General features: G+C 38.6%; 1 protein-coding gene across 7 annotated transcripts in view; it reads right to left on the reverse strand.

The window, feature by feature from the left end:
* The window catches only part of ZNF148 (zinc finger protein 148), a 141,274-nt gene that overhangs the window by 105,327 nt on the left and 23,420 nt on the right, over nt 1-12,527 (reverse strand). For 6 of the 7 annotated variants that reach the window (XM_043473208.1, XM_043473206.1, XM_043473201.1 and 3 more), the window contains one exon: nt 1,649-1,729. The gene's annotated coding sequence lies outside the window, so the exon portion shown is untranslated. Of the gene's footprint in view, nt 1-1,566; nt 1,730-12,527 lie in introns of all 7 variants that reach the window. The other variant, XM_043473205.1, reaches the window with a different exon arrangement.

Genomic DNA, 12,527 nt, shown 5'->3' on the forward strand with positions numbered 1-12,527 from the left:
AAAATATGACCACTAAAACTGCTAATATTTTCACATCTTCGTTTTAAAGGAATCCTCAAAACAAAATTTACGAGACTCTTAGAATATTTTTTAGGACATACGCATTTATTCAAACACAAATGCATAATTATAAAGGTTCCAATTTATTAAGTCACAATCAAGTCATTCACCTCATTCTACATATTAATCAGGACTCTTGGTTGCCAAGTAACAGAACAGAAAGTAGTTTAACTAAAAAGTGGATTTACTGGTTGACACAACTGAGAAGGCTTCAACCACAGCTGGATCTAGGGACTTGTATCAGCACCTGGTTTTGTATGTCTTGATGCTGTTTTTCTCTATATTGCTCCATTCCTGGGCAAATCTTCCCTGTGGTGGCAAGAGAAGCTTGTATCTTCACAGCTCCAAACCCAGGGGAAAAAGAGTTAGGTTTCCCATTCAACAGAATTGTCTCTGGTTGAATCAGTGAAATGTCCATTCCTAAGGCCAGAGGAATGTTCATTGTGATCATCCAGGCATATAGCATAGATACACATGGATTAAGAAAAGGCTTCTTGCTCAAACAAAAATATCCAAGACCAGGTGGCTTAAATAATAAGCATTTACTTTTCACAGTTCCACGAGTTGGAAATCCAAGATCAAGAACTGGATTTGAGCTACTGTCTGGTGAAGATGAGAATCTTAGAACTGTTATGATCATTAATGATGACATGAGAATATCTGCCACAGGTAAATACCCTGAAAACTGTTCATGTTTAATTTTCTTTCACTTTGAAAGATAAAAGCACAGGTCTAATACATGTACCAACATAGCCCAACAAGACAGGAGTGGATTTTGGGTCTTCCTAAAATAAGGGACCTGGGGCCTAAAAAAGAGAAATGCAAATAATCTTGTTAAGTGAGAAAAGATAATGGTTTTCATCAAAAAGAACTAGTAATATCAATTATTTCCTACGTATAGATGTTCATATCATGCTGCTGCTGCTAAGTCACTTCAGTCGTGTCCGACTCTGTGCGACCCCATAGACGGCAGCTCACCAGGCTCCCCCATCCCTGGGATTCTCCAGGCAAGAACACTGGAGTGGGTTGCCATTTCTTTCTCCAATGCAGGAAAGTGAAAAGTGAGAGTGAAGTCGCTCAGTCGTGTCCAACTCTTCGAGACCCCATGGACGGCAGCCTACCAGGCTCCTCTGTCCATCTATATGTAATATTAATGCTGTGCTGTGCTTAGTCACTCAGCCATGTCTGACTCTTTGTGACCCCATGGACGGTAGACTGCCAGGCTCCTCTGTCCACGGAGAGTCTCCAGGCAAGAATACTGGAGTGGGTTGCCATGCCCTCTTCCAGGGGATCTTCCTGACCCAGGAATTGAGCCCAGGTATCCCGCATTGCAGGCAGATTCTTTACCAGCTAAGCCACCAGGAAAGCCCAAGAATACTGGAGTGGGTAGCCTATCCCTTCTCCAAGGGATCTTTCCCACCCAGGAATCGAACCGGGGTCTCCTGCATTGCAGGAATATTTAAGTATAAAAGAAAAGGGATTATCTAGGAAAAGCAGAGTACTAACCAACAGCTGTGACAGGCGTGTTCATGTTCAAGTATACAGGCATCAATCACAGGTAACAGTGAAGAAAACAGCGCTAGATTACCTCTACAAAATAGGTCAGGAAAATGCCCATCCCGCCAGATCACTTGGTCGAATTTCCAAGCTGTTGGTTCCTCCCTCTAGCCTATGAAAGTACAAAAATACAGGTTATTCCCCTCAAAAAATCATGATTAGATACATTCTTAAAGCCAGATAAAATAGTTATAACAGTTATATCAAAATGTGCTAAATCAGACAAAATTCTTTCCATGGATTAAATAATATTAGTTCACTTAGAACAGTGCAACTGTAATGACCCATCAGTGTTGAATGATTTTATGAAAAAAGGACCCAAGCATTAATTGGACTTTTTCAAATTTAACTTCTAGCTAAGGATTAGGATTTCTTTAAAATCAGGGCAATAAACTAGAATTACCATAAATATCTTAAAATAGGAGGACACAAAATGTACTTCACTAAAACCGTATGTTGATGTTCTCAATTACTCAAACAGTTCTATTCCTGATGAAATCTCACAGTAACATTTCCCTCATCTCAAAAGTCTAATTATATTAAAAACATATTTGCTTTTGAAACTACAAAAATCTTAAGTATTTAAAATTTTCAAGACAAAGGTGTTTAATAACATTAAAATCGTCCACAGATTATTTTTTAATGCAATGCTATAATCAATCTTTTAGCAACTAATATAGAAAATTAACACTCTATGTTGCTACTGCATTGATACTGGACATATGTAATTTTTTCCTGCAATTGGGATATGCTTTCCTGGTATATGAAATGGAGGTAATGAGGACTAAAACCTGGAATTTTATTAGAAACAAAGAATAGGCCAAATATAACCTTTATTCAGAAATAATTAAGCATTTTATGTAATAACTCAAACACATTTTTAGGGCTTAATAAATATCTTGCAAATCAATAAAATTATAATCATAAAAGCAGAAAAATTAAACTTTAAATCTTCAGAAAACAACCAAGCATATTAATTCAAAGTTGTGTGTAACACAATTTCATCAAGGGATTACCACAGCCTTTCTGATATTTCAGCATTTTCTAGTCCTTAGCCAGTCAGTAGCTTTGTTGCTAAACTAGTCATCAACAACAACAAAAAAACCTATTTAAAATAACTTATTTCTACTAACCTCTTAACTGCCTGCCTCAAAGTTTTGTTCCCAAGCATTTAAAAGAGCATATATGCCATTCCTCTCAATTACCTAAAACTACTTTTAAATATGTACTTTCTATAGCATTAGCACCAAAAAGATAAAAGCCATAGAACTGTTATTATTGTAGTAGACAGTACTAAAAATAGGCAAAGTAAAACAAAACTATATCTGCACTACATTCCTATTCACCATTGTACATTCTTTACTAAATTCAACTTTTAGAATTTCTAATAGCTCACAGGAATAAAGTTGAACAGAAAAGGCATGGTAAACTCTATCTATATACAGTAAACAAAAAATCTTCAAATTATAAGCTTTGGTATTAGAAGTCTTTTAAAGTTGATAGGATATATCAAGTCAACAACCAAGATGTTATTACTTATGTCATCATATAACAATGGTAACATATACAGCTGGACAATGCTAACATACTGTTGAAAACATTTTCACAAAAAGTCTACTTACTTTCCTGCATCACTTTTCATTGAAAGCCCTAAATTAAAGCTGTCACACATCAAAAACTATAACTAGATATGTTAAAAGAGAAAGAAACAAAAATAGTGAAGCAAGAAGGCAAGGGAAACATGTTTCACTTCCAAATACACACATCCCCCAAATGTACAGAATAATATAACCTAAAAGTCTAAATCTATAAACACAAATTTTGGAATGTCTTTCCCATCACAACCTTTCCTACCATGGAAACACACAATTTTCCCTAACGCACAATTTTCCCTAACTCACAGACCACACAGAGTCTGTGTCTCTAGAAACCTAAATTATTTAGCATCATCTACCAATTTCACTTCTCCTTCCAAGTGTCTCTATCCCTCTTTCTCCCCTGCCACTCCTCTCCCCTAAGAATTAGGAAAAGAATCTACCAGGCCGGAAACTAAGACCCTGTAAATACAAAAATAAAGGTATAAAGTTACTTGGACAACCATCTAATGATCAGGTAAAGTGCAAGTCACTCACTCATGTCCGACTCTTTGCAATTCCGTGGACTATACAGTCCATGGAATTTCCAGGCCAGAATACTGGAGTGGGTAGCCGCTCCCTTCTCCAGGGGATCTTCCCAACTCAGGGATCAAACACAGGTCTCCTGCATTGCAGGTGGATTCTTTACCAGCTGAGCCACAAGGGAAGCCCAATGATCAGGTAAGATCTTCCTCTTTCCGGGCACCACTTCCCCTACTTATAGAGTGAGTGAATATTCCTGCTTAGCACCTCTTCTGATTTAAGACTCTGCTGGCTAATTATTCTGTGATTATAATCACTTGCACAGGTATAATCAAATTAAGACAAAACACATATTAAGAAATAAATGAAATTTCTTGCAAGGACCATTAGCTACTACCCTTCCACGGTATTTCAATGTATTTACCAGCAGGTCATCAATCAAGACATTTCTGTCATTAACGGAATCAACATTTTTGATCACCTGATATGTATATGCAATACTACCTAACATTTCTAAGACACGCATTAAAATACTGTGGTCTCTTCCCAAAGGAGTTCCTAATCTAGCTTGGACAGTAAACAAACATACAACAGATTATGTTAGTGATGATAATGCAAAGTGTTAAGTGCTATAACTTAAGTCTAAGCAATTTATCACAGCAAAATCAAAGCAGGGATCAATTAATTCTCCCTTTGTTACTTTTCCAAAAGAGAAGAAGTGATCCTTTAATGTTGGTTCCACATTTAAGAATACAATGAATAGTATTTGCTTTGGACTTTGGTCAATAATGTTGCTACATCTCTGCAGATACTAACTCAATAAAAATAAAAAAAAAATATGATGTGAGTGCTAATATTATTTACATTTTAAAGAAGAAAAAACTGACCAAATGTTACAAGTAACTCACCAAAGGTTACAAAACTAGTAAGTGGCAGAACCAAAGCCTTCATAATGGTCTGTGGCTCAGGCGTAAAGAATTGCCCTGCAATGCAGAACACTCCTGTTTGATCCCTGGATCCAGAAGATCCCCTGGAGAAGGAAACAGTATTCTTGCCTTGGAAATCCCATGGAAAGGGGAGCCTGGTGGGCTACAATCCATAGGTCACAAAGAGTTGTACACAACTGAGCAACTAAACCACCACCACAACCAGGCCCTCCAAAATCTACTGTGCTGACCCCTCCTGGTCCTCATCACTACTACCACCACCAGACCATGATGGCTTTAAGAATCTGAGAGGAAACATGCTTCAAGTTCTTTAGCATTTTTAATTAAATCACATTTGAAAGTATTCAGTCAAATTCTACTTTTACATTAGCTCTTAGTTTTATGATTTAATGATACTTTCTGAACAGTGTTTAAAAAAAAAGGAAAAAACTTTGTTTCAGGCAAGAGATTTCTATGAATACATTTAGAATTTCGACTCAGTAACAAAGTAGACATATATGTTCTTTTAATTTACACTACCTGCTTTGAAAAATTCATTTACTAGACCTCAGAGTGTACTTTTCATGACCAGATCTATCCTGAGGAAAGGAAACCCCCCAAGTTCAAACCTACTATCCCAGAAACTACCCTAACCAAGTCTTTCTATAATGATTTTCCATTTCTACTTTCACCAAAAATTAAGCCAAAAATCTTAAAAATGTCACAATCAATGTAGCCAATCCACTTGGTTAAGAAAGAAAATCCTACACACAGAATTACCTGGGATGGGACTATTGTTTGTCTCCATTCTACATATGATGAAACTGAATCAATTTACATTCCCACCAACAGTGCAAGAGGGTTCCCTTTTCTCTATATCCTTTCCAGCATGTACTGTTTGTATATTTTTGATGATGGTCATTCTGACTGGTGTAAAGTGATAGATACCTCACTGTAGTTTTGATTTGCATTTCCCTAATAATTAGTGATGTTGAGCATCTTTTCATGTGTTTATTGGCCATCTGTAAGTCTTCTTTGGAGAAGTGTGTGTTTACGTTTTCTGCCTATTTTTTGACTGGGCTCTTTGTTTTTCGGATATTGAGCTGTATGAGCTGCTTATATACTTTGGAAATAAATCTTCTGTCAGTTGTTTCATTAGTGGAAATGTAAGTAGATATAGTCACTATGGAGAACAGTATGGAGATTACTTTAAAACTTAGGAATAAAACTACCATATAACTCCCACTACTGGGCATACACCCTGAGAAGACCACAACTGAAAAAGACACGTGTACCCCAATGTTCACAGCAGCCCTATTTATAATAGCTAGGATATGGAAGCAACCTAGAAGCCCATCGGCAGATGAATGGATAAAGATGTGGTACATATACACAATGGAATATTACTCAGTCATAAAAAAGAAAAATTTGAGTCAATTCTAGTGAGGTAGATGAACCTAAAAATTGTTATACAAAGTAAAGTAAGTTGGAAACTGAAAAACAAATACCGTATATTAACAGATAAATATGTAATCTAGAAAAGAGTATTCATGAATCTATTGCAGGGAAGGAATGGAAACACAGATTTGGAGAGCAGACTTGTGGACACAGTGGGGGAAGAAAAAAAGAGGGACAAATGGAGATAGTAGAATTAACATACACACACTACCATGTGTAAAATGGATAGCTGGTGAGAAGTTGCTAGATAATACAGGAAGCCCAGCTTGGCTTCCAAATTCTGTGATGACTTTGAGGGATGGAATGGGGAGAAGGGAAGAGAGGCAGGCTCAAAAGGGAGATAAGATATGTATAAATATGGCTGATTGGCAGTGTACAGCAGAAACCAACACAACATTGAGAAGAAATTTTCCTTCAATTAAAAAAAAAAAAAAAGATCATGAAACTGAGGTTGAAGACGTTAAGAACCCATGGTTACACAATGCTTAACTATCATGGCAAAGAATTCAACCAGATCTCCTGCACCCAAATAAATGTTTACTTTAACATAGCACAATAGGAGAGGTCATTCCCAATTAAAATATATTTAATGTTACTCTTAACAATATTCTGGGAGTCAAAAAAAAATAAATATCTTTGAAGTAAGGATAAGATCAGTGAAAATAAAATTTGAAATTAAAATGCTATCTACAGTAATGATAGTAGTTGTTCCGTCGCTAAGTCATGTCCGATTCTTTGCAACCCCATAGACTACATCACGCCAGGATTCCCTGTCTTTCACTATCTCCAGAGTTTGCACAAACTCCTGTCCATTGCGTCGATGATGACATCAAATCATCTCATCCTCTATCGCCCCCTTCTCCTCTTGCCTGCATCAGGATATTTCTCAATGAATCAGCTTTTTGCATCAGGTGGCCAATGCATTGGAGCTTCAGCATCATTCCTTCCAATGAATATTCAAGGTTGACTTCCTTAAGGATTGAGTAGTTTGATCTCCTTGCTATCCAACGGACTCATCACGAGTCTTCTCCAGCACCACAATTTGAAAGCATCAATTCTTCAGCACTCAACCATTTTTTATGGTCCAACTCTTATATCCATACACAACTACTGGAAAAAAACATAGCTTTCACTATATAGATCTTTGTTGGCAAAGAGATGGCTCTGCTTGTAATTCACTGTCTACATTTGTTACAGCTTTCAAGGAGCAAGCATCTTTTAATTTCATGGCTGCAGTCACCATTAACAGTGATTTTGCAACCCAAGAAAATAAAATCTGTCACTATTTCCACTTTTTCCCCCTTCTATTTGCCATGAAGTGATGGGACCGGATGCTATGATCTTCATTTTTTGAACGCTGAGTTTTAATCCAGCTTTTTCACTCTCTTCTTTCACCCTCATCAAGAGGTGCTTTAGTTCCTCTTCACTTTCTGCCATTACAGTGGTATCATCTGCAAATTTGTGGTTGTTGATTCTCCCGGCAATTTTGATTCTAGTTTGAGATTCAGCCAGCCCGGCATTTCGCATAATGTACTCTGCATATAAGTTAAATAAGGAGGGTGACAATATACAGCCATAATGAACTCCTTTCTCAACTATGAACCAGTCCGTTTTCCCATGTCCAGTTCTAACCGTTGCTTCTTGTCCTGCATACAGGTTTCCCAGGAGACAGGTAAGGTGGTCTGATATTTCAATATCTTTAAGAATTTTCCACAGTTTGTTGTGATCCACAAAACCAAAGGCTTTAGCATAGTAAATGAAGCAAAGTAGATGTTTTTCTCAAATTCCCTTGCCTTTTCTATGATGCAACAGATGTTGCCAATTTGATCTCTGGTTCCTCTGCCTTTTCTAAATCTAGCTTGTACATTTGGAAGTTCTCAGTTCACATACTGCTGAAACCTACCTAGTTTGAAGGATTTTCAGCATTACTAGCTGAATAACATTGCTAGCATGTTAAAGGAGGTCAACTGTATAGTAGTTTGAACATTCTTTAGCATTGTCCTTCTTCGGGACTGGAATGAAAACTGATCTTTTTCTGAGGCCACTGCCAAGTTTTCCAAATTTGATGACATACTGAGTGCAGCACATTAACAGCATTATCTATTAGGATTTTTAAATAGTTCATCTGGAATTCCATCACCTCCGCTAGCTTTGTTTGCAGTAATCCTTCCTAAGGCCCACTTGACTTCACACTCCAGGATGTCTGGGTCTAGGTCAGTGACCATACCATCGTGGTTTTCCAGGTCACTAAGACCTTCCCTGGTGGCTCAGACGGTAAAGCGTCTGCCTACAAAGCAGGAAACTCAGGTTCGATCCCTGGATTGGGAAGATCCTCTGGAGAAGGAAATGGCAACCCACTCCAGTACTCTTGCCTGGAAAATCCCATGGACAGAGGAACATTGTAGGCTACAGTCCATGGGGTCGCAAAGAGTTGGACACGACTGAGTGACTTCATTCAAGACCTTTTTTTATAGTTCCTCTGTGTATTCTTGCCACCTCTTCTTAATCTCTTCTGCTTCAATAATGGTTACCATGTAAAGAAACAAAAAATTAAGTTCACCTGATTTTTATAAAAATTATTACACTCTAATAATTTAGGAGACACTAATAATTTAGAAGAGATTACAGAAATACCCATTTGAAAGTAAGTTCAGCTATTTAAAGTGTCAATTCTTTATTAATAAAAATGTTAAAATACTATTAAAACCCAAAAGTAACACGAGGGAACTAGAATTATTACTTCAAATATGAAATATAAATATTTTCATTTAAAAACATAAATGGTCCATTAAAAAGCCAGTTCATCTGTTGATAATTTTATCTTATTCAATACTAGATCTCCTCTGTCTAGAACATACGTCTAGAATTCAATAAGACACTAGACCCAATGTAGAGGTGTGCTCACACATAAAAGAAATGATTTCTAACCTGATTAAAAATCTAAGCTCTGCCATTAAGGTCAATCTGAGAATACCTCAACAAGTGGCTGCAATGGAGCCCAATTATTTCTCTATAACTACAGTAACGACACAATTCACAAAGCATGTTCAGTTTCAGTTCAGTCGCTCAATCGTGTCCATCTCCTTGCGACCCCATGAACCACAGGATGCCAGGCCTCCCTGTCCATCACCAACTCCCAGAGTTCACCCAAACTCATGTCCATTGAGTTGGTGATGCCATCCAACCATCTCATCCTCTGTCATCCCCTTCTCCTCCTGCCCTCAATCTTTCCCAGCATCAGGGTCTTTTCAAACGAGTCAGCTCTTTGCATCAGGTGGCCAAAGTATTGGAGTTTCAGCTTCAGCATCAGTCCTTCCAATGAACACCCAGGACTCATCTCCTTTAGGATGGGCTGGATAGGTTGGATCTCCTTGCAGTCCAAGGGACTCTCAAGAGTCTTCTCCAACACCACAGTTCAAAAGCATCAATTCTTCGGCACTCAGCTTTCTTTATAGTCCAACTCTCACATCCATACATGACCACTGGAAAAACCACAGCCTTGACCAGATGGACCTTTGTTGGCAAAGTAATGTCTCTGCTTTTTAATATGCTGTCTAGGTTGGTCATAACTTTCCTTCCAAGGAGTAAGCGTCTTTTAATTTCATGGCTGTAATCACCATCTGCAGTGATTTTGGAGCCCCCTAAAATAAAGTCAGCCACTGTTTCCATATGTTAGTGAGATTTTTTAAAAGAGCAGTGATAGTTGGGAATTCCCTAGTAGTCCAGTAGTTAAGACTCCATGCTTCTACTGCAGGTACCATGGGTTCAATATATGGTAGGGAACGAAGATCCCACATGCTGAGTAGGGTGGCCAAATGAATAAACAGCAGTAGTATATTTCACAAGTTAATTCATCCTTTAGAAACACTGGCTTCTTCTACTAACAGAGAATGGACATTTTGTTATTTTGGGCCAATTTATTCTCAATTAGAAAACCATGGAATGTAAAAAGCAGGACCTTTTATCTTATCTTTCCTTTTCAACTAATGAATTAGAAACAGATTAACCTGTCTGCATAATACAACATTTTCAGTATTGTTTTTAAAAAAAAACCTGTATGTATTACTGATGCTTTCGATCTATGGTGCTGGAGAAGACTCTTGAGAGTCCCTTGGACAGCAAGGAGATCAAACCAGTCAATCCTAAAGGAAATCAACTCTGAATATTGGAAGGACTGTGGCTCAAACTGAAGATCCAATACTGTGGCCACCTGATGCGAAGAGCCGACTCACTGGAAAAGATCCTGATGCTGGGAAAGATTTTGAGAGCAAGAGGAGAAGGGGGATGACAGAAGATGAGATGGTTGGATGGCATCACTAACTCAATGAAGATGAGTTTGAGCAAACTCAGGGAGACAGTGAAGTACAGGGAAGCCTGGCATGAAGCAGTTCATGGGATCACAAAAAGTCGGACACTACTTAGTGACTGAACAACAACAATCTAGTACTGAAATTATTAAATACTTTAAATACAAATAATCCTAACACATCTTTACCCAGAATTCACAGTTTCATTTTAATTAACTATATCACAAAATTTGTTTACGTGATGCATGCCTAGTAAAATAGCAAGCATCTATTCTGGCACCCTCTTGAACTGATTATTACTGGTGTTCCAAAAATTTCTTTAGGGTCCAATATCATGGTTTATAATTGAAGCAAACATCTATACTGTGCTCAAAAGTTCACAAAGCACATGGCGATAAACCATTATTTTCAAAGTTGAAATAACCTGCTGGGTGGAGATGATGCATGTTCACAAAAAGTAAGGAATTTGAACTTCCAGTCTAGATGGCATAGCTCTCTTTTTCCCTACCCCTCCACACTAAGCACAACTATAAACCATGGGAATAACAGAAAGAGACAACCAAAAGAAAACTATGAGAACTGGAAAGAAGGCAGCTAACCAGTTTGGGAGTCTAGGACCAGATAAACAAAAAAGGCATCATGGTGCTTTACATCCCCACATCCAGTAGAAGAAAGCAACCCAGACTGGCATTTCCCAACCACCAATTCAGCAACAGAAAGTAGACCAGATAATCATACTCCTCCCCCAAACTAAACAGGAGTCTCTGCAATATCAAGTAACTGAGGGCAACTGGAAGCTCAGCCAACAACAAAGACCAGCCAGAAGAAGCAACTCTTCCTTCCCTGTATGATCTGAAACTCTTTTTTTCCACCTTGAGATGCAGAGCCAAGTGGTCAAAACTTACGAACCCAGCCAGCACAAACAACTCAGTTGGGCCAAACTCAAAATGTACCCAGAAATACAAGGTCAGGGAAGAACTAGGGGTTTGGGGTGGATACAAGCAGGAGGACCCTACCACAATCCTCTCCCATCTGGAGACACCCAGAAACCTGATAAGAGGAAATGTCTTCTATTCTCTAAGGTAAAATGAGCAAGGACCAGTGGGAGTCCAGACAGCATCAGATAAACCAAGCCAACCACAAAGGCTCTGAAAATTAAACTGCCATTAAAACCAAAGCCTATAAAAGCAGGCGATGACCTGTACACTAAATCTAAGTGGGATGTTCAGTTCAGTTCAGTTGCTCAGTCGTGTCCGACTCTTTGCAATCCCATGAACCGCAGCAAGCCAGGGCTCCCTGTCCATCACCAACTCCCAGAGTCCGTCCAAACCCATGTCCATCTAGTCGATGAGACCATCCAACCATCTCATCCTCTGTCATCCCCTCTCCTCCTGCCCTCAATCTTTCCCAGCATCAGGGTCTTTTCAAATGAGTTAGCTCTTCGCATCAGGTGGCCAAAGTATTGGAGTTTCAGTTTCAACATCGGTCCTTCCAATGAACACCCAGGACTCATCTCCTTTAGGATGGACTGGTTGGATCTCCTTGCTGTCCAAGGGACTCTCAAGAGTCTTCTCCAACACCACAGTTCAAAAGCATCAATTCTTCGGCACTCAGCTTTCTTTATAGTCCAACTCTCACATCCATACATGACCACTGGAAAAACCACAGCCTTGACCAGATTGGACCTTTGTTGGCAAAGTAATGTCTCTGCTTTTTAATATGCTGTCTAGGTTGGTCATAACTTTCCTTCCAAGGAGTAAGCGTCTTTTAATTTCATGGCTGCAATCACCATCTGCAGTGATTTTGGGCCCCAGAAAAATAAAGTCAGCCAATGTTTCCACTATTTCCCCATCTATCTGCCATGAAGTGATGGGACCAGATGCCATGATCTTAGTTTTCTGAATGTTGAGCTTTAAGCCAACTTTTTCACTCTCCTCTTTCACTTTCATCAAGAGGCCTTTTAGTTCCTCTTCACTTTCTGCCATAAGGGTGGTGTTATCTGCGTATCTGAGGTTATTGATATTTCTCCCAGCAATCTTGATTCCAGCTTGTGCTTCTTCCAGCCCAACGTTTCTCTTGATGTGCTCTGCATATACGTTAAA

This window comes from Cervus canadensis, chromosome 7 (genome assembly GCF_019320065.1).
Source record: "Cervus canadensis isolate Bull #8, Minnesota chromosome 7, ASM1932006v1, whole genome shotgun sequence".
NCBI lineage: Eukaryota > Metazoa > Chordata > Mammalia > Artiodactyla > Cervidae > Cervus > Cervus canadensis.